Here is a 23,667-nt window from a genome sequence, read left to right as displayed (position 1 = left end):
TGGTGTTTGGTTGGGGGATTTGGAAAGGGAAATGGAAAAAGTAGGTGAAATGTGAATAAAACATACCTATATTTCACACACCTTTTCCTTTTCACTTTCCAAATCCTTCCCTAAATCTCCCAACTAAACACAGCATTAAAGTGTACAAAATGTGAGTGTCATCGTCTTCAAGGAAAGCATTTTTCGAGATATTGTAGTACAGGGTAGGTATAATGCTTGACCCTTCTGGAAAATCTGTAATCGGGTCAATGGTCTGTAATTTAAAAGTCCTTTTGACTTGTTGGTATGGTGTAAATTTTAGAATTCGACTTTTCTGATAGTTCTTTATACTGATAGTTCTTTATACCTTTTGCTCTAGTTTCTTGTAGAAAATACAAAGATTAAATAAAATTGTGAAGAGTTCTTCATTGATATTTGAATTTCGCAGTGCTTCCAATTATCTTAATAGCATTTGTTGTATGTGTGAGCTCTTCTCTTTTTACTTGGTCATCTTTGCAAAATTAAATATCAGAGACCCATGTCATGGCCAATTTGATGGAGATTACTTGTAGATACACTTCAAAAATTTTGAGTTGGAAACATATTTGTGGTTGTAACCCAACAATCCAATCATCACTCGATCTGCATCAGTAGTAGGCCTCAGCAATGGGCTGGCCCAGCCCGACCTAGCCTTAAAATAAAATCGTAGAAACTATGGATCCTTGATAGTAAGGGGTTCCTATCAAGAATGGATTCATTTCGGGTCTATTTTTTATATTTTGTAGAACTCATCAAGTGGATTAACTATGTAAAAAATTAAGTTAATCGAATATGATAATTACATGATTATGTCCTAACACTTCATTTGAATGAGTTGAAATGGAATAGAATAATCATTCTTAGTCTTTTTAAAACCATTCTATTACAATAGTAAATAATGAATCTATTTATAATGTATTTTTTATCATTATTTTAGTAAATCGAACGTGACAATATATATTTTGATAGAATGATCATTCTATTTTATTTTATTCTAATGAACTAAACACTAATTAATTGTTTCAAAAATAAAAAGAAAGAAGGGTCTATTATTAAAATTATGTTTGTCGTTTTATTATTTTTAAGAACATATGTGATTTAATGGTTTGGCTATAGGAATGTCCGATTAATTTAATTTTTATGAGACCCAAAGTCAAATCTATATTTATATATTATATAAGTAAAAGAAATTTTTTAGTGAGAAAACTTCTAAAATCTCCACATGTCTAATTTCAGTTTTTTATTTTTTCAAATTAAAAAAAAATTATTCATATATTTCAAATAAATTTTTATTTAAAGAGTAAATAAATAAAAAAATCATCAAGCCCGTCTCTTAAGATCATTTTCTAAAAGATGATCACTTCCTAAAATCAAATATATAGACACAGTTTGTTGACTTTTCAATTTATTTATCCATCGTCTAATATCTCTACCTAAAATCTTTCATTTCTTAAAATAAATTAAACAAAAATCAACTCAAATGTGTTTAAATCGTTTTGTTTGATTGATTTTGTTTCCTTAAAATTAATTTGGAAAACTGATTTGGTTGTTTTCCTATAATTAAATTGTTTCCATTTAAATAAATTAAATAAACTAATTTGGTTGTTTGTCATACTAAATTTATGAATTTTTAAGTTTAAAAAATAATTTTTATCATAATTTATGATTTAGAAAAAGAAATATGAGAATTTATCAATTTCACAGCACGATTTGGCTGTTTCCCTATTTATCAATCTTTATTTAATCCCGTGTATAATATGGGTGATATGTTAGTCTATACTATATATTAAAAAAAAGAGGATTTTTAACCCCAAGCCTTGTGGGAGCTCCGATCTTCTAATCTAAATTTCTTGATTTTTTGATTTAAAAAAAAAAAACCTTAGTATTTATTAACTTCTCTCAACCCCCAAGTCTTACCTTCATAATAACACTTTAATGCATTAAGAACAAGTATAAAAAAAATTCTTTGAAATCCAACACATATGAATTCCTTGAAAAGTCCCAACACATATGATTATTATCCCTCATAATAATACTTTAATGCATTAAGAACAAGCATAAAAAAAATTTCTTGAAAAGTCCAACACATATGATTATTATCAAAATATTAAACTTTAATATAATATAATAATAAAAAAAAGACATTTAATTCCTTGAAAAGTCTAACACATATGATTATTATCAAAATATTAAACTTTAATATAATATAATAATAAAAAAAAGACATTTAATTCCTTGAAAAGTCTAACACATATGATTATTATCAAAATATTAAATTTTAATATAATATAAAAAAGAAAAAAAAGAAGACATTAAAAAAAAAAGATTTAAAAATCACAATTCATATATATAGATAATTGTAAACACAATCCGTGCATAGCACGAGGTGATATGCTAGTATTATATAAGTAAAATGAGATTTTTATGAGGAGCATTGTGAGAACTCCAAAATCTCATAATAAATTTGTGAATTTATTGAATTAAAAAATAAATTTAAAAAGTAGCATTGGCTAATCCATTGAAATAGTAATTTTTAAAATATTAATAATTTCATAATTTATAGTTTTCAAAAAGAAAAATAAAAAAAATATTCTATATCTTTCGAACCAAATCCTCTCCCACTAACTTTTATTCCTTTAAAAAAATTAAAACGTGTTTCTTAGTATATTACTATATTATTCATATCATATATAACTACTCTAAAATCTTTACAATTCATGATAAAGATTAAGAACCTCCAAAATATTTTGATTTAATTACACATATTTAATTTCTTTTGTACACTTTTTTCTTTTTTGATTTGTTTTGTACACGTATATGTACTAATATTTATGCCCAAATTAATGGGCTTTTTATTAATAAATTCCATTGAGAAGTGTTCTAACCCAATAAGTCCATGAAGAAATTTTTTAACCCACTTAGTCCCATGTATTTATACCTTTATTCCATAAAGTCGTTTTTATTGATTTACATTATTTTCTTAGACTCTTATGCCCTTGTATTTAATATTGATATTTAATGTTGGGAAAGGAGAAAGAAGGGAAAGGACCAAGGCATAAGAAATTTCATACACAAATTAAATAGTATTAATGTTATTATTTTATATTATTATATAATGTGAATATATTTTTAATTGACAACATATTAAAAATAATGTGAACATTCTCTCTCATTTGATGTGAATATATTTTTAGTTGACAACCCATTAAAAATAATGTGAACATTCTCTCTCATCTGATGTGAACGTTTACAGCACTTTTTTGAAAAATTCTCTCTCATTTAATGTAGTGATGTGAACGTTCACAATATGTGAACCTAATTATTTTTAATAGACAACATATTAAAGTAACGTTCATTATATTTTTAATTGACAACACATTCTTATTCACAACATGTAGTGATGTGAACATTCACAACATGTGAACATTCTCTCTCATCTAACATAGTGATGTGAACGTTCATATTTGTATGTTTTAGTATGAATATTTACATCATGTAAACAATAAAATGATAAAAATTCATTTTAAATTAATGTGAATATTCATTTCATATACATGATGTGAATATTCACATCATTTAATTGACAACACAATGACAAAAATTCATTTCAAATTAATATGAATATAATGATAATTAACATCTTGATACATGGGAACTACCAAAACATAATGACAATCAACATTAAATATCAACATTAATAGGAGTAGAAGAGATTGACGGTGTTTTGGTCTTCTTACCTCAAATAGGACTTAATGGAATACTCAAAAGGAATATGGGTTTGATAGAATAAAACTCTTAGAAAGATGATTTATCAAAAAAACTCCCTTTTTTAATATATATGATGGGTGTGTAAAGAAATTAAGTGTGTACAATTATAAGCACCCTTCCTATTAACTACATTCATTGATTTTGTTTTTTTTTAAAAAAAAATTCTATATCTCATCAATTTAATTCTTTAGTTAATATATTTTCACGCCACTAAAATACAATTTTTTTAGTGTTTTTTTATAATGATAACTTCATTTCTCAAATAGTTAATTATTTTTAAAATATTAAGTATTTTTAAAATATTAAGTATTTTATGCAATAATTTGTATTAAATAAAAATTTCTTAAAATTTATGAACTACCTTAATCTGATCTTAAATAATTCTTTTAGATGTAAATATAATTTAATTAGACATAATTTAAGAATAAATATATAATTTATTTTTGAATTTTTAGAATATTAATAACTATGCAAAATATATATTCATATTCTTTTATATTGGTTATAAAAAAATTTACAATATTTTTACCAATTAAAAAAATAAATAAGTGGGCAAAGTGACGGTTGTGTATGAACCAAAACGATTATCTAAAAATTGAATTGATGTATAGCATAAAAATCAACCAAATCTAATTTCTACACTACTTTTAGTATTTAATCCAGTATTAGCTCATACCCATCATAACTTAACAAATTATTAAACATAAATTTAAATTGATTATTATTAACTGTTTTCACTAATTAATTGATCAATTTTTAAATCGAACCCACGATAGGACTAGAACAAGCTCTACATTTTAGGTTGACCCAGTATTATATAATTTTGTCATACATAAATATACTTAATTATTTGTGTAAGAATTTTTAATATAAATATATAAATTTTTTACAAAAAATAAATAAATATGCCTAAAATATACATACATTTTCTTATTTTGGTTATAAAAAGTAATATTAATATATTTACCGATTTTATAAAAAAAAAACAATAATTGGATTAAGTGATCATGAATTGTGTATGAATGAAGATAATTCTTTAAGAATTTAATTGTTGGCATAAAAATTGATTTTAATCTAACTTCTAAACAACTTTTAATGTTTAATGCGAGTACTATTTTTAAAATTAGTTCATAATATTTAAAACTTGAGAAATTATTATATAATTTGAACATAAAATTTAAAAAGATTATTACCAACTATTTCTATTAATTGATCAATCAAAATTTTAAATAAGATCCAAAGTTTGATTAGAACAGTACCCATATTTTAGGTTGACTTTGGATAATTATTTCACACATAAATACACTTAATTATTCATGTAATAATTTTAAATATAAATACAAAATTCTATCAAAGTTTAAATTTTTTTAATAATTGTGCATAAACATTCACATATTTATTATTTTATTAAAAAAATATTACGATATATTTATTCACCAATTTAATAAATAAATGAGTTAAATGGTTCATGTTTAGGCATAGACTAAGATATTTATTTAATGACTAGGTCATGGCCAAGTTGAGATAAACGTTGAGTTAATTAGATTATGTCATTTTTAGTATCTAGCACAATTATAAATTCTCAAGCAAACTCTTATATATTTTATTATAAAAAAAAAACTAACATATATTTATTCACCAATTTAATAAATAAATGAGTTAAGTGGTTCATGCTTAGATATAGACTAAGATAATTCTCTAATAATTAGTTTATGGCCAAGTTGAAATAAATGTTGAGTCAATTAAATTATGTCACTTTTAGTATCTAACACAATTATGAATTTTTAAGTCAACTCTTATATATTTTATAATAAAAAATGCCAATATGTATTTATTCACCAATTTAATAAATAAATGGGTTAAGTGATTCACACATAAATATAGACCAAGATAATTCTCTAATAATTAGGTCATGGCCAAGTTAAAATAAATGTTAAGTCAATTAGATTATATCACTTTTAGTGTCTTGCAAACAACTATAAATCCTCAATAATTTTTTCAAAATTTTAATTTTTTTTAATAACTATGCATAAACATGTACATATTTATTATTTTATTAAAAAATATACTAATATATATTTATTCACCAATTTAATAAATAAATGAGTTAAGTGGTTCATACTTAGGCATAGACTAATACAATTCTTTAATGATTAAGTCATGACCAAGTTGAGATAAATGTTGAGTCAATTAGATTATGTCACTTTTGGTATCTAGTACAATTATAAATTCTCAAATCAACTCTTACATATTTTATTATAAAAAATACTAATATATATTTATTTACCAATTTAATAAATAAATGAGTTAAGTGGTTCATACTTAGGCATAAACTAAGACAATTCTCTAATAATTAGGTCATATCTAAGTTGAGATAAATGTTGAGTTAATTAGATTATGTCACTTTTAGTGTCTAGCATAACTATAAATCCTCAATAATTTTAAATATAAATTTAAAATTTTATCAAAATCTTAATTTCTTTAAATAACTATGAATAAACATGCACAAATTTATAATTTTATTAAAAAAAATACTACCATATATTTATTCACCAATTTAATAAATAAATGAATTAAGTAGTTCATACTTAAGTATAGACTGAGACAATTCTCTACTGATTAGGTCATGACCAAGTTGAGATAAATGTTGAGTCAATTAGATTATTTCACTTTTAGTGTCTAGCACAACTATAAATCCTCAATAATTTTAAATATAAATATAAAATTTTATCAAAATTTTAATTTTTTTAATAAATATGTACATATTTTTATTTTATTATAAAAAATACTAACATATATTTATTCACCAATTCAATAAATAAATGAGTTAAGTAGTTCATACTTAGGCATAGATTAAAACAATTCTCTAATGATTAGGTCATGGCTAAGTTAAGATAAATGTTGAGCTAATTAGATTATGTCACTTTTAGTGTCTAACACAATTATGAATACTGAAGTCAACTCTTATATATTTTATTTAAAAAAATATTAACATATATTTATTCAACAATTTGATAAATAAATGAATTAAGTGGTTCAGACTTAGGTATAGACTAACATAATTCTCTAATAATTAGGTTATGGCCAAGTTGATATAAATGTTGAGCTAATTAGATTATGCCAATTTTAGTGTCTAGCAGAACTATTGTAGAGACCTTAAATTTTGCTAATTACACTTGAAACCCTAAGCCTTAGGTTAATTGCATTTTAGTCCCAAATTTCATAAAATTTTACAAAGTGGCCCAATAATGGATCACTACAACATTTTCTTAGTTTAGTAACACTTGAAAGTGTCACTGAACTACTCTTTCAGTGACATTTTCTAGTTTTGTGGCGTTTTGAACAAATGCCATTTATACCCATGCTACGATAGATACTTGCAAGTGCCACTACACCATCATGACTAAAAACTTTCAATGACACTTTGATGTCATGATGAACACTATTTGTGACACTATCAAGTGCCATTAAAAAAAGTCTTAGTGACACTTGTAAGTGCCATTACACCATCAGGGTTAAAGACTTTTAGTGATACTTTAATGTCATGTTAGATACTATTCGTGACTCTATCAAGTACCATTAAAGAAGACTTACAATCTAAAAAATGTCACTATATGAATTTTTAATGGCGCTTATTATGCCACAATTGATATTTTTAACAACTTCATAAATGCCACTAAATCCAATACATTTGTGCCATTAAATGGATACAAGTGCCATTGGAGCTTATTCTAGTGACACTTTGTAAAGCTACTACCACTCCTATAAAATGCCACTTATATGTTCTTTTCATTGACACTTTTAAAAGCCACAACTAAGCATGTGTAAATCCCTATAAAAATTTAATCGATTTTATAAATAATTGAATATTAATTGCCACATCCTATATTAATTTGACATCCATTCATCCTGTATTATTTTCATAATAATAAACAAACATTATCACCATAGGATCACATCAAAACAAAAAAAATTCAAACCACAATCCTTTTTTTTATCTAAAAATATAAATTTATTTATATTGCAATAAAAATCATAATCAAAATTATAAAATATTCCACCACACTAACAAAGTTAAAGCAAAAAAAAAAATTAAAAGAAAATTATTACAACTATAAATTCTGAAAAGCCATAGTGATATCCATCTTCCGGAGAGACATTATCAAAACAAATTTAGTTCCCAAATTCTCAACCTCACCGGTATAAATTTCTCGACTAGTATCCATAACTTGCGAAATCTGCATCCAAAAGATAAATATATAAAGGTAATTGAAATTATATTAAGTTAATATAAATTTGTTAATGAAATTAGTATTTAAGAAAGAAATATACCACAAATGGAGAAGGCCAAGCAACATGAGTTCCAATAGCTTGTCTAATTGTTTTGACAAGTCCATATGATCGGATCAAGCTCTCATTAGGTTTGACTGACACTTGAACATGTGCCTTCCATATTAGTCAGATCCTAGTTCTTGCCCTTTTAGTTATTTAGATGGGTCTGTACTTTTAAGTACTCCAATTGCAACTGTTTTTGTTGACCTAATGACACTTTTTGAGACAACTATATCCCCTACTTGTAAATCAAGATTTAACTACTTAAGTAATTATATATTTACAATTAATAAATAATATTTAAAAAATAAACTAGTACAAAGTGTCAGAGTGAAGATGATCACAACTGAAATTGATATACATTTCTCAATTAGATAAGCAAGCCACATGATTTACTCCCTTAATTGGTTTACAACACTACAACAAATTACATAAAAGTAAAAACTATAAATCTTTAGACTATATTAAACAATAGTTTAAAAAATCAATAATAACCAAAGGCACCAATCAACAACAATCAAAACCGTACCTATTATCAATATTAAGATCCCTTAAACTCAACAATATAAATCAAATATAGTTGTGAAAAATGACAATCAATTAATTACTTTCAAGTAAGATTTGTTCTCTATAAATTTTGTCATAAAAATAATGAGTTCCAACACTACCCAACCAAACACCACCAATTAACATACTGCTCACAAAATCCAAACTAAACTAAAACAATTATTAATATAAATAAACAGGGATTTGGGATAGAGCAAAAATTCCAACAGTAATATTAAAAACCACAGGAAACAAATGTGAATGAAGGATTTACAGTTATTTAACATTTAAAATGTGTAAACCAATAAAAATAAGAATAAGCATGAGAAATGAATAGAAGATGTTTCTTACCTAAAATCAAAAAGAGTCTTTCTAACACCAAAAGCACCACCTATTTACACCAACATAAGAGAAAATATAGCATAATTTTAAAGAGATAAAAAAAAAAATACACCTAAATGCCATATAATACACCCAAAATAAATAAAATCTACAGAGAAGAAATATATAAGCAGAAGCTTAAGAAATTAAGGAAGAACATTTCATACCTGAACAAAAGAAAAGTATTCCTTCCAACACCATGAATCAAATAATCACCTTTTCACTCACAAAATCATAAGAAAATTACAAACATAAGAAACATGAATCATAAAAAAATTATAAGAAAATTAGAAACATGAATCATATTTATTAATAAGATGATGAGCCATGAATCACATTGGAATGGAAACCACCCACAGAATCACAATGGAAAAATTAACCATTACTCGATAATAAAATTTATGAACTAAAGTTAATTAGAGAAACTCCTATTAACTTTAGTTGATAGTTAAAGTTAGAAACAGAAGCAGCCTCATTTTTGCTTGATTTCCCTTATTTCTTGCCTTTTAATGTATTAGAAGCCCCTGAAACCCATTAAAGAGAAACCCATAGAACTCATTTCTTAGAAAGAGACCCATTTCACAACTATTTCACAGAAATCATTAGGAATGCTTTTTGTGAAGAAGCAAGATCATGCCTCACATTCATCAAGTGAAGAATATTAGGCACGAGAGCACTCAGATTACAAGTATTCACAAAGCATGAAGACCAAAGTCCAAAAACAGAGTTCTCATGTCTACTACAATTTGCCAGAGTGCTAATGTACTAATATCCGAAATCAAAGATGGAAACCATTTGATAAACCCATTTCAGATTCAGAAAATAGAAACATAAACTATCTAGGAAACCCATTTCAAAGAAATCACACCATTTCATAACTGAAATCAAATCATTTCAAAACTATTTCACTCATGGAAACCCATTTCAGAAAATAGAGAGTGAAATGGAAGTTTCGTTACCTGTATGGAAATGGTGTGATGGTAGTGATCCAATGGTCCAACGAGACAGAAATAGGATAAGCCTGTAGAAATGTTTCATGTGAAAGGTGGTCTCTTTGACGCAATGATAGTGGTCTGTTGGCCTCTGTGTATCCTCTTTTCTTGCGTTTTCTTCTCTCTAAGAAAATTGAATTAAGGCTAATGAATCTAAAAGAGAGGCAAAAAGAATTGAAAAGGAAGAGTTATATTGTGGTTTAAAAAAAATATACAATGGGGCTTAATTAAAAAGTGACATAAAAAATAAATATAATTATATTTTAATTAAAATGTGTGATTAAAAATATATATATATAATCACATTTAATGAAAAAGTGATATAAAAAATAAATAGGGTAAATTATAAATACACTCAATGAGATTTGATTAAAATACAAATTGCTCCCTGTAATTTTGAAAATTACATTCTACTTCTTGAGACATCTTTTGATAAATGTCATTAAAATAATTTCTTATGTCATTCTTTTATAAAATGCCATAAAATTGATACTATTAAATCACATTTTTGTTATAGTAATGTGACACTTCTTTATTAAAATGCCACTAGAGCCTTGTATGTTTGTGGTTCTCTGAAATTTTTCTAAAACGCGCCACCAAATATTCTTTTTGCGACATTTTTTAAAAACATTTCACTAGTATAGTGTCATTAAAGTGTATTTTTTGTTGTAGTGTTGTGACACTTGTTTATTGAAATGTCACAAAAGCTTTTTATGTTTGTCGTTTTGTGGCATTTTTCAAAAACGTGCCACTAAATATTATTTTTGTGACATTTTCTAAAAATATGCCACTAGTGTAGTGCCACTAAAATGTGTTTTTGTTGTAGTGGATAATTTTCCCGTATATTATCATAAGTACATCATGGAACATCACTTTATAATTGGAAATAACCTAAAACTTGGTTTTTATTTACTTACCTCCTAGTTTATGAATTAATTCATACATTTTATTTTTATTTTTATTTTTGTTTTTATTGTTCTTTCATTTATTATTTATTTGAATAGAATATTATTATTTATTTGAATATGTACATAGGTATTATAAATAATTTTTTGGTGGAAAATTGGTTGAAAAACAAAATAAAAAATATCTAGATATTTATGCCTTCCTTAGTCATTAAGATAATTTTCTTAACCATTAAAAAACAATAATTGAGTAAGGATACAATTGTCTTTTCAACCTAAATCCCTTGCCTACAAATTGAGAACATTTTCCACATTCCCTACACATATTTTCAGCAGCCAAGGAGAGGGTGAAAGGAGGAGATTGTGAACTATAAGGAAGTGAAGAAGAAGAAGAAGAAGAAGAAGAAGAAGAAGGAAGAAAAGTTGATTTCTTGAGTTAATGTAAGAACACACCCCTTCTATGTCTTCTCCAATTCTTTCACCCATCTCATCCTATTGTCTAGATGCCCTCTTGTGTTGCATATTAATGGTAAATAGGGTTTTTGATGTGGATGAAAGTGTGGGTTTGATTTAGTGATTTTACCTTATAAATTTGTCAAATTATGCACTGCTGCAACTTCTCTAATTTAAAAGAAATATCAAACCTATTTATTTCTCAAATCTGAATTTAATGTAGGATATTTGGTGTTTTTAAAGCTTGTGATAATTTTATTAGCCACTCCTTGTGTGATTTTAGGGCTTGGATATTCTGTTTAAAAATCTGGTCCTGAGTCTCTGAAAAACAGTCCACTTCTTTCAATTTTATAAAATTCTAGAAAAATCATCTCATGTTGGTTCTTCTGTCAAAATTTAGAATTCCGAGTCCTCTTTCCAACGGAATTTATTTGGGTGAAAATCATTGGGTAGATTGCGAGGAAAACTAGTTTTCTCAAAGGGTAACAAATCTGGACAGGTTTTCGAATATAGCTTGTAAATGAATTTCTGAAGGTGTTGTGCAAATTCTAAGAACTGGAACTGAAACTAGACAGGTTGATTATTATTTCTGTGCAATTTTAGCCCCTAATATGACCTGGAAGTATTTTTACCAAAGCATTCTTATTAACCCTGCAGAACTGAACAGTGCTGGAAATGGTGTTTTATTGTGTTATTTGCCTCAAAGTATTTCAAAGCATGCCTAATGTTGTTTTTTGCTTGCCTTACCATACTTATGTATGATTATCATGGGCTATACTTCCTCTCTTATGGTTGTCTTATGCTCTTATATATTACCAAATTACCGAATGTGACTAACTCGCTTATCAAAATATCTAATAAACGAGAAATGAAAAGGGGTTAGTAATGGGTGACGTTCACACTAGTGTTTCGAAATAATTTATGTAATATACATATGAGTGAGATGAATTGTGATAGAATTAATACCAAATGAGTTAAGTCTTGTGCAAGCAGTCTAAGCGAACCCCTAGGTTGACACGGATGTATTCAGACTCTATGCAGTGATTTCAGGGTGTAAGAGAGCCCTTTGGTATGGTATGTGCAGGGTATAAGCGAGCCCACGGCATGATTTGGGCGTAAGCGAGCCCACTTGTTTGGCCGTCCCTTTTGAGGTCCATCAATGTCACTCATGACCGATAAATAACCGGGAGGTGGGTATAGGTGGTAAGGTCTGCAAAGCAGCAAAATGGGGAGTTCTGAATAGTCCGGTGTTTAATCCTTGTGGTTGGATTGAAGGATCTCTTTGGGAGATTCTAGATGTCTAGTCTAACTACTAATTCATAGAACCTTGTTGTAATATTGTATGTCATGTTACCCTATTTGTTCTGTGTATGGTTGATTAGTTGATAGAATATATGGGGATGCGTGTGTTTTCACTGGGCATTCCAAGCTCATGGCATGTCATGCCAGGTGATGAAACAGTTTACAATGGTGAAGGTTATTTCGAAGGCAAATAAGATGAAGTGTTGGAGGTGTGATTCATATGAAGACTTAGACTAGTAGTTTTTTTTTCTTTTGACTTTTGGTATGGCAATGTTTTGGTAATCCTGAAATGGAACATAAACGAATTATCTGTGATATTAACTCTGGTTACATATGTGTATTAAGATGTTTTGGTTATCTATCTTAATTGTGTTGTATTATTGTACGTATTTAACGGTCCGGAAGTTGGGGCGTTACAATTATAAATCCTCAATAATTTTAAACATAAATATAAAATTTTATAAAATTTTAATTTTTTTTAATAACTATGCATAAACATGTACGTATTTATTATTTTATTATAAAAAATACTAAAATATATTTATTCACCAATTTAATAAATAAATGAGTTTAGTAGTTCATACTTAGGTATAAACTGAGACAATTCTCTAATGATTAACTCATGGCCAAGTTGAGATAAATATAGAATTAATTAGATTATGTCACTTTTAGTATCCAACACAATTAAAAATTTTCAATTCAACTCATATATATTTTATTATAAAAAATACTAACATATATTTTTCCACCAATTTAATAAATAAATGAGTTATGTGGTTCATGCTTAGACGTAGGCTAAGACAATTCTCTACTAATTAGGTCATGGCTAAGTTGAGATAAATGTTGAGTCAATTAAATTATATCACTTTTAGTGTCTAGCACAACTATAAATCCTCAATAATTTTAAATATAAATATAAAATTTTATCAAAGTTTTAATTTTCTTAATAAGTATGCATAAATATGTACATATTTATTGTTTTATTAGAAAAAATAGTAACATATATTTATTCACAAGTTTAATAAATTAGTGAGAAAGCGGTTCATGCTTAGGCATACACTAAGACAATTCACTAATAATTAGGTCATTTCCAAGTTGAGATAAATGTTGAGTCAATTAAATTATATACTTTTAGTTTCTAGCATAATTATGAATACTCAATTCAACTCTTATATATTTTATTATAAAAAGTACTAACATATATTTATTCAGGAATTTAATAAATAAATGAGTTAAATGGTTTATACTTAAGCATAGATTAAGACAATTCTCTAATAATTTGGTCATGACCAAGTTAAGATAAATAATGAGTCAATTAGATTATTTCACTTTTAGTGTCTAGCACATATAGCGATCCCGGTTTCGATCCTTTTTTCACGTTTTGCCACTTCGACTGTGCCGGTCGGGGGTCGAGCTGCCCGGTCAGCTCGCGAGGGTCAAGGGGGCAGTGCCCTAGCAGGGTTGAGGGGCAGCGCCCCTCGAAGTAGAAAGGAAAAATGCATTCGAAGTTGCTTGTCTGCTCGAGCGTCCATTTCCCTACTCGAGCGGAGAATGTTTGGTTCCTGCACTTTGACCTGTCTGCAAAAGTATTGGAAAGTTGTATTCGACGCTCGAGCGGATCTTTCCACACTCGAGCGGGAGTTTGTGTCTGACGCTTGGGCGAGGAGTTCCACACTCAAGCGGACCATGTTATATCAGTCCGTAAAGTTGATGTTTTAGATCACTTTTTCAGATCTCTCTCTCTCTAAAACTCTCCAGAATTCCAGATCTAGAGCTTCTCTCTCTAGAAGTCATCTTCTCCCTTTGATTTCTTCAAATCCATTGGTTTTAGACCTAAGTTCTTCACCAAAGTTGTATAATTTCTTGAGGGCTTTATTGTGTACGATGGAGATCGAGTTTTGACACCGTAAATTTTGGGGTTTCGTCTCTATTCTTCTTCAATACTTGAGGTAGGGAATTTATACACTCTAATATGGTTTTTAGCTTAGTTATTTGCTATTGTGTATAGATGATGAGATATGGCTGTGGTTTGGACAAATCTAAGAATTGGGTGTGAAATGAAAATAGGGGCTTTTGATGTATGAGAGATAAACGAGTATGGGGTTTGAATATAAGATCTTGGTGTACCAAAATAGTTAATTTTGGATATTTGGGTCAATATTGGAAAAATGAGGATTTTTGCCCTAACTTGATAAAATGATTATTTTGTATAAATAATTGGAATTAACATTGAATATGTTAAATTGGATGGTTATTGATGTAGGTGGTGAAATTGGATATATATTATCTCACACCTTTGGAAGTTTTAAATAATTATTTATCTTGAGATTTAATATATGCCTAGAGATAAATGTATTGGGCTATCGGTGGAGGATAGTCATGATTGTTGTAGAAATTGTATGAGGATTAGGCGGTTTAATGCTAATCAATTGTTGGTTGTCATTGAATATGATCGTGCTATAAATACATTGTATATGTATGTTTATTGGGAGGAGATAGGGGATGTACTCCATATGTGATTATGTTTATAAATACATTATATATGTATATTTACTGGGAGGAGATAGGGGATATACTCCATATATGATTATGTTTATAAATACATTGCATATGTATGTTTATTTAGGAGGAGAAAGGGGATGGACTCCATCTAAAGCAAGTTGGCCGGAGTGTCCTAGGTGAAAGACACGAAATTTTATATATAAATGGGTGCCGGTTCCTTCGGACAAAATATCCGTAAAATGGCAAGGTTTGAAGTGTTTATGTGTATTTTGTATAGTTGGAAAACCATTGAGTTGTAGTCTCACTTTGATTATTGAAGGATAATGAATTTAACTCATGAATTGTGTAACATATATGAACTTGAAATGAATTGAAGGAAAATGGAAATGAGGTTTGGTCTTAGTGGCATATGAATATGCAGGCTTTGTAAATGTTTTAGTATCGGTATTGTGTATGCACGTGATATTTATATCTTTGCTAAACTTCATATATTGTGTTAGATTATCTCTACTGAGCTGTTGGCTCACCTATACGGCAATATAATTTTCAGGTGCAGGCGAGGTGTTTCCTCCAAGGCAATAAGGTGGATGGACTTTTGGGAAGCAAGAGCTTCTTATTTATGCTTTATGTATGTATGTTTGTTATTTGTAAAGCCAGAGGCTTAAGTTGTAATGAGCGAGACTCAATTTGTGTAACCAAGCAACGACTTGGAAAGATGTAAGCCTACATGGCATTTAACTGACTGTTAAACAGTGAACTCTGATATATGAAAGTATGTTGTTTCTCATATTTATTCCGCATATGAGCTATCTTTATTGTATTATTTTGGGGGCGTTACAGCACAATTATAAATCCTTAATAATTTTAAATATCAATATAAAATTTTATCAAAGTTTTGATTTTTTTAATAACTATGCATAAACATGTACATATTTATTATTTTATTAAAAAAAATACTAACATATATTTATTCACCAATTTAATAAATAAATGAGTTAAGTGGTTCTTTTTTAGGGAAAGACTAGGACAATTCTCTAATGGTTAGGTCATGATCAAGTTAAGATAAACGCTAAGTCAATTGGATTATGTCATTTTAGTGTCTAGTACAACTATAAATTCTCAAGCCAACTCTTGTTCTTTTGTATTTATAAATTATGGCCTAGGAGAAACTATAATTTTATACCTAAGTAGACATATTTTTAAAATTTTACAAAATTGACAATGTCTAGTTAATAGATTGACAGATATAATTTATTATATGATTGGGCTATTTATGACATAAAATAAACTAAATTACAAAACTTATAAGGCAAAATGCATTTATATTTCATTGTAAATATGGTTTTTGTAATTTTATTGCACTTTTTTTTAAATAAACTAAATTGCAAAACTATAATTTTACACCATAGTTTATTTATTTCTTATAAATAAATTTTATTTTATTATTTAATTTCAAAATTAATTTTTAATTATTTATTTAAACCCGTGCATAGCATGAGTATAATGGTTTATAAAATAATTTTAAAAAATTACACCTGTGCTATGAAGATCCATTAAGCAAAAATGAGTAAGAGAGAAGAATAAGAAAATGACCAATGTGAGATGCTGAATCTAGTGATTGTGAGAAAATCTAAATGTTATAATTGGTAGGTAAATGCTGATTTCAGGAAAGATAAAATGATAGGAGCCACTGTTAATTTATTGTTTATCATTTTATTTTATTATTCAATTTTTTGATTTAAACAAATTTTGCTAAATTGAATTTCACAAAAATATTATTATTATTATTACTATTATATAAAAAAATGTATTTTGTAAAAAAAAATAATACTTATTATTGAGTTTCACATAATTAACGATATTATCAAAATAAAATTATGAAACTCTTAGAAAATAATAATGTATTTATGTTTAATCATAGTTTTTGTTTCTACAAATAAAAATAAAAAAGTGTAATTTTATAATTTATCATAATTTTTACTAATTACATTATGATTCATGTTATTGTTATTTAGAACTTAAAACATAGCATTAATGGTAAAAAAAAAAAATCTATAAGCAAAATTGTGATAAAATAATTAAAATTTAATTAATTTTATTTTTTTACTGTTTAATTTAAATTTAAAATTAATTATTTATTATTTATTTAAAACCATGCATAACATGGATATTACGTCAATAATTATAAATGCAAAACCACAATTACTGGCCTGATACATGTTTTTCCGTGATTGTTGACTCTCTAAATCTTTGTCATCAATTTGATTCTTCATTTTTATTTGAGAGACCATCCTAGTTTAGATGTTCTTCCATTTTTCCATCACATGAACACAAAAAGTCCTTCAGGGTTGGCCTAGTAATTGCAACTTGGGCTTGGGTTGCGTTCCTTTTCAGGTTTCAGGTTCAATTTTTATTGTGTTATTAACTTTTAGAATCACATCACGTCTATAAACTCTACTTGAAATTTACTCGATCTACGTAAGCAGCGCTTGTGTGAGTCTCAAAATTAGTCAATATATACATAAATTGGCTTAGGTATCAGTCATAAAAAATTTTTAAAAAAAAAATCATAAACACAAAATCTTGTTGTCTATAGATGAATGTGGTTTGGAGCTCTTGCGAAGTCTATCAATCTCTCTTGTAGTCTCCTCAACTCTCTTAACACCACCCAATTTACTTTATCCTCATAATTGCAAGTAATTCTATTAACTATTCATTTTGTAAAATTTATGTTAATGTGTATATATAGATATTTTTCAATTATTTATCATATAATATTCACTTTTAAATCATTTATATTTGTTTTGATTCTGGTGTGAATGATCCCTAATCATTTCGAAATAATCAAGTGATTTGTAAAAAAATCTCTAAGAATGGTGTTGGTAGATGTAGTATATGTTTGCATAATTCATGGTAATAAATTTATTATTATTTTTTAAATTACAATATGTTTCCTACCACATGTTTTTAAAATTATTTTTTGTTAAATTCATGATAATTTATACAAATTTTCTCCTCTTCTCTTTTCACATTGTATTTTTAAGACATTTAAACCTTTATTATCATTTCAAAATAAGCACTTTAGTTATGTGATTGTTTCATACCATGTGTTTTTTTTTTTTTTTTTTAATATACTTTTTTTAGTATGTATTATGTGGTTCATGGGTAGATGACTTTTATATCGTTTCAAGAGAATTTCAAATGATTTATAAAATATCTCAACAAGGAAAAATTTTGAATTATTAACGAAAAAAAATAATTACGATGCACGTCTATTTGGAGGTTAGATACATCAGTCTATATATCGGTTGAAGTATTGTGTTTGACTATAGGACTCTTTGTGTATTGATAATAATAATAATAAAAAAAGTAGGACTCTTTGTGTTTTTATAGTTTTATACAAAATTATAAATTAATATAGTTTAAATTTAAAATTTGTATTAAAAAATTTACAAGTTTTGTATCTTGATCATGAAAAGAAATTCCTACTAAATAAATTCAAAAACTTTCTCTCCATCTTTCTACGCAAAATCATAAAGTATTCAATTTCAATACCATTTATGTTGGTGTCTTTTCAATCTAAACATAGTTTATCAAATAAAATTTATACATGACAATTCGTACATGTAGTTTAAATATATACATACAAAACTTTTACAGTATATTAATATGATTTTAATTTTATGGTGTTTATAATATATTTATTGAGACTTTGTGTGTGAATGACATCTAAAAGTGCACTTTGAAATTGTCAATAATTAATTATTCCTGTAATTGTTCTATATATTTTACTTATATTCATAAATTAGTGCAAAGTGATATGTTGGATAAAAGATTTTAGGAGCTTTAAATTATTAATCTAAAATTTTTAATTTTAAAATTTATAAAATACACGTGGCATAAAATTATTAGTGTATCTGGCTATATTTATTATTAAAAAATTTACATAGAAAGTCAAAAAAGAAATTTGAATCATAAGACAATGAGAATTGTTTTATTAGTTAAACCAAGAAAAGTTATTTTGGCAGACAAGTTGATATTGATAAATAGTTGAAGGGATATTAGTGTAATTTATTCTTTTTAATATGAAAATTTTTAAAATATATATTAATTTTAAAATTAAGAAAATATTGATCTTAATGGTAATGTCAGACTAAAAGAATGATTTTGGATTGGGTTAAATGCTAGACTAGCCTATTCCATATTTGAACTTTAATTTTTATTTTCAATAGTTAATTTTATCGTAATTGAACTATTTGAGAAAAAAACTTGCAACTACGCGTAACAAGAGAAAGATTAATTTGAGTGATCGAGAGAAGGACTATTCCCTTTGTTCTCTTTTCTATTTTATTTTGTAAATTAATTTTAATGTTAAGTATTTTTTATATAATCAGATGAACTTTAATATAAGATGAATTATAATTACAAAATTTCAATGACATAATTTATTTATATTTTATCGTAAGTACAGTTTTTATAATTTATTTTTATTTTGTCTTTAATTTTTACTAATTATATTATCACACAAATTTTTGTTTTTAATACATAGAGGCCATGTTTGATTCACAACACTAATAGTGAGGTATTAATAATCCTATTAAATTAGTGTGGTATTAGTTATCCTACCCCTACCCCATTACTAATAATCCTACAAATTTGTTGGATTAATTATCCATTGGATTAATAATCCTAAACCAAAATGTCAAAACAAACATAGGATGATTGGGCCCACGGATTAATAATCCCAATCCTATGCTTTAATCCTTCCAATCAAACATACCCAGAATGCACTATTGATGACAAGATTAAAAAAAAACATTAATTGTAATTGACATAAAAATTATTAAAATTTATTTGATTTTAAATCTTTTTTCTTTAATATTTTAAAATATTATTTAATATTAATATTATTTTTTAATTATTTATATAATATCATAATACTAGTAAAATGAAATAAAAAATTGGTAAGTAGGTTGTGGAATCGACCAGTGTACCAATGGTGTATCAATCTCGTGATGTAGCCAACTACTCCATCACACCACGTGTAGGTCCCCTTTGTTTTTCATCAGACACAAGAAAAGAGAAAGCAAACATTTCTAACACAGTAGCAGTATCATGTAGGATTGGTCACGATCCGACCAATATGTCAAGATGGATCAACGCGATTCAATCAGCAAAGATCTTTTAGAGTGTTTTTTTTTAAAATTTTTTTAAAGTGGTGTATTGTGTGATTGAGATTTAATATTAAAAAATTAATGCGATTTGTCATTAAATCTCAACCACACAATGCACCACTCTAAGAAACTTAAAAAAAAAAAAAACTTTAGAAGATCCTTACTCCGATTCAATCTATTCATTTTTAAAAATCTATTCATTTTAAAATAATTTGATAATATAATTTAACGGATGCAGATATAATTTTTTTAATTCGGCTATAGTAGAATCGATAATTGGACTCAATTCTATTCGTCAATTCTGTTAAAAAGTTATGTTATATTTTTATGCTTTATACGATTAAAAATAAATATTTTATTTAATAATAATATTAACTATTTATCAAATATAAAAATTTGATCTTTATTTTAATTATAAAAAATGATAAATAAAATATTTTGGACTGAAATAAAGTCTAAAATAGTAAAAAAAATTACTCTAAAATAGTTATAAGAAAAAATAAGATAGTAAAATCCAAATCACCAAATTCGTATTTACCCATCAACTCGGATAGCCTATTCAATCCACATCTATTAATAAGATAGACAAGGTAAATAAATATAGATTGATTTTTTTCAATCTACTTAAATTTAAACGGATGACATATAAGAGGTTATTAAACCCAATCCAATCTGCCAACGTCTCATAATTTATGAATTCGTGATTTAGGTGACAATGGCTTATTTTGAAAAAATGGTAAAAAATTATTTTTTGGTTTTTGACTAAGTTTTTGATTTTTTTAGACAAATGATTTAAGAAGTTAGTAAAAAGTTGCTTTTGACTTTTTTGATTAGTATTTATTTATGATGTCAAATCACAATAAAATGATCAAACTATCCCTATTTATTTAAAATATTTACAACTTCATCTATGTAACACATTTTAACTCATTAGAAGGTAGAATTTTAACTTCACACAAAAGTTAACTTTTAACTTTTTCTACAAATCTAAAAAAGTGACTAAAAATCATGGTGCCAAAATACCCAAATGATATATCACTCTTTAAGAGTAATTGTGCCTGTACTTTGTACAGTCTAATCAAAAGTCACCTCTATACAGTTATGGCCTTTTTTAAGAAGATAGTAAAAAATTATTTTTTAACTTTTAATTTATTTTGAGTTATATTGTCTTTTTAATTTTTTATATATATATTTTTTTAAAAATTAAAAATTAATTTTTAATTAACTTTTCAAAATAATCCTATATATTTTTTAAACATTTTAAACGCAACAAGTAAGATTTAACATTTTAAACGCAACAAGTAACAAAGAGGAAGAAAGTGAGTTCGAGGAGGAGTCAGAATCAGTTGGATTATTACCAGCGAACTCTGAATACTGGTTTTCTAAAACCAGCGGACTTCTGTTTGGCTGCTGTTCACAGCCAATCAAGTGAAAGTTTGGACATGTAATGTTGGTCAGTAGAGTTGGGGTATCCCATTTAAAAATGATTTACAAGACAAATTGTATACCTAGGAAGAAATTTCTAGGAAATTGGACTTCAATATAAGATCAAGTTTGACATACACAAAATAATTTATTTTTTTTATCTTTTTTACATCACATCACCTCTTTAATTTTCTGCACATCTTCTCGTAAAAAGATAAAAAATACACTTATTTAGGTCATCCCAAACAACCCTTAAATTTGTCAAGAAAAGTATTGCTAATAAGTCCTTCTATGATATAAATAAAAAATAAAATTTTTAAAAAATATAAGATATTTTTTCGCTAAATTCAATATATTTTTGCTGAAATTAATATAATTTTTTAATATTTTTACACATTTTTTAAAAAAAATTTCACATGCTTTCCAATATTAAATAATAGGTCACTTATTAGCATTTACTTTTAAAAAATATATTTTCAAAACGCTTTTTATAAAATTATAAATGGTAAATTTTATCAATTGATAAAAGAATAATTATATTATCAAATAAACTGGTAGTCCAGTCTAGTAACTAAAAACTCAATAGAGCCTAACAATCATTTCACTACTACTTACAAACCTGTAGGGTGTTACACAACCACTACACCAAATCCGCTAGTTCAATTTTTAATAATTAAAATTATAAGTTTTTCTATAAATTTATAAATATTTTGTGAAAACACCCCTTATTTGTAATTTTTCAAAATTTTATAACACAAACTTCAAAATAAAAATAAAGTGCATCATATGCTTCATTTTTTTTTAATGAAATTTGGTTATGGTTCCTTATTATGTTAATTATAATTTGGTTATGAGTTATTATAATATTATTTTTGATTTAGTTATTACATATTGTAATATTGTTTATGATATTTTATATTTCTAGCCCAGTAATTAAAAAATTAACAAAACCTAATAACCACTTCACTATTACTTATAAATCTCACATTACAAAGGGTGTTACACGACTACTAGACCAAATGTCCAGTTCAATTTTAATAATTAAAATTATAAACTTTTCTATAAATTTATAAATATTTTGTGAAAACAACCCTTTTTCTGTAATTTTTCAAATTTTTATAACACAGGCTTCAAAATAAAAATAAAAATAGAAATATAGTGCCTCATATTCGTCATTTTTAAAAATAATATTTGGTTATGGCTCCTAATTATTGTGTTAATTATTATTTGGTTATTAGTTATTGTAATATTGTTTATGATTTAGTTATCACATAGTACGCTTGTTATTCTGATTAGGATCATAATAATTTTAAGTGATGTTTAATTATAATTTATTGTAATATTTTTTTGTCATAATGAAAGTAATTTGATTATGACACAAAGTAATATAAACATCACAACATGTCAGAACTTATATATAATACATTTTTTAATGGTGTTTATTGTATAATCTCTCCTAAAAAGTTACCATGCGCACTAATAAAAAGAACATCTTATTAGTATATTATCATAAAAAAAATGTTATAAAAAACGTTTAAGATTGTTGAAAAAATATATTAAAATGTGTAAAGATATTTTGATATATATTGAGATTAAAAAGTGTTAGGATCCTGACATGCATTCAAAGATGATTGAATTTTGACTTTTGAAAACCCGAGTATCGTTTATTTTAAATTATTTTGTCATTCAATTTTAATAAATTCTTAATTATTAAATTATATGTGAAATTTAAGATAAAATCTAATAATAAAAATACATTAGGACATTTAAAAACGTGGTGCGGGTTTGAAGGCAATTACGTAACGCGTGCTCAAATGGTTGGATTGGAACTAGGAAATTAGCAAAATCAGGGTTTCAACTTGGTCATTG

General features: G+C 26.3%; 2 long non-coding RNA genes across 2 annotated transcripts; one reads left to right on the top strand and one right to left on the bottom strand.

Moving 5' to 3' along the window:
* Window positions 1-8,919: 8,919 nt before the first annotated feature.
* LOC114261414 (uncharacterized) lies at window positions 8,920-10,133 on the bottom strand. The gene is made up of 3 exons (XR_003628946.2): window positions 10,005-10,133; window positions 9,213-9,261; window positions 8,920-9,055 (listed from the first exon to the last, which is right to left on the bottom strand). It is a non-coding gene; the product is annotated as an uncharacterized LOC114261414 (long non-coding RNA).
* A 1,144-nt stretch (window positions 10,134-11,277) lies between these two features.
* LOC145820914 (uncharacterized) lies at window positions 11,278-15,986 on the top strand. The gene is made up of 2 exons (XR_014362953.1): window positions 11,278-11,383; window positions 15,750-15,986. It is a non-coding gene; the product is annotated as an uncharacterized LOC145820914 (long non-coding RNA).
* Window positions 15,987-23,667: the final 7,681 nt, after the last annotated feature.

This window comes from Camellia sinensis, chromosome 3 (assembly GCF_055761805.1).
Source record: "Camellia sinensis isolate YWXY chromosome 3, ASM5576180v1, whole genome shotgun sequence".
Taxonomy (NCBI): domain Eukaryota; kingdom Viridiplantae; phylum Streptophyta; class Magnoliopsida; order Ericales; family Theaceae; genus Camellia; species Camellia sinensis.
The sequence above is the reverse complement of the archived record's forward strand: the minus strand, read 5'-3'. Positions and strand labels throughout refer to the sequence as shown.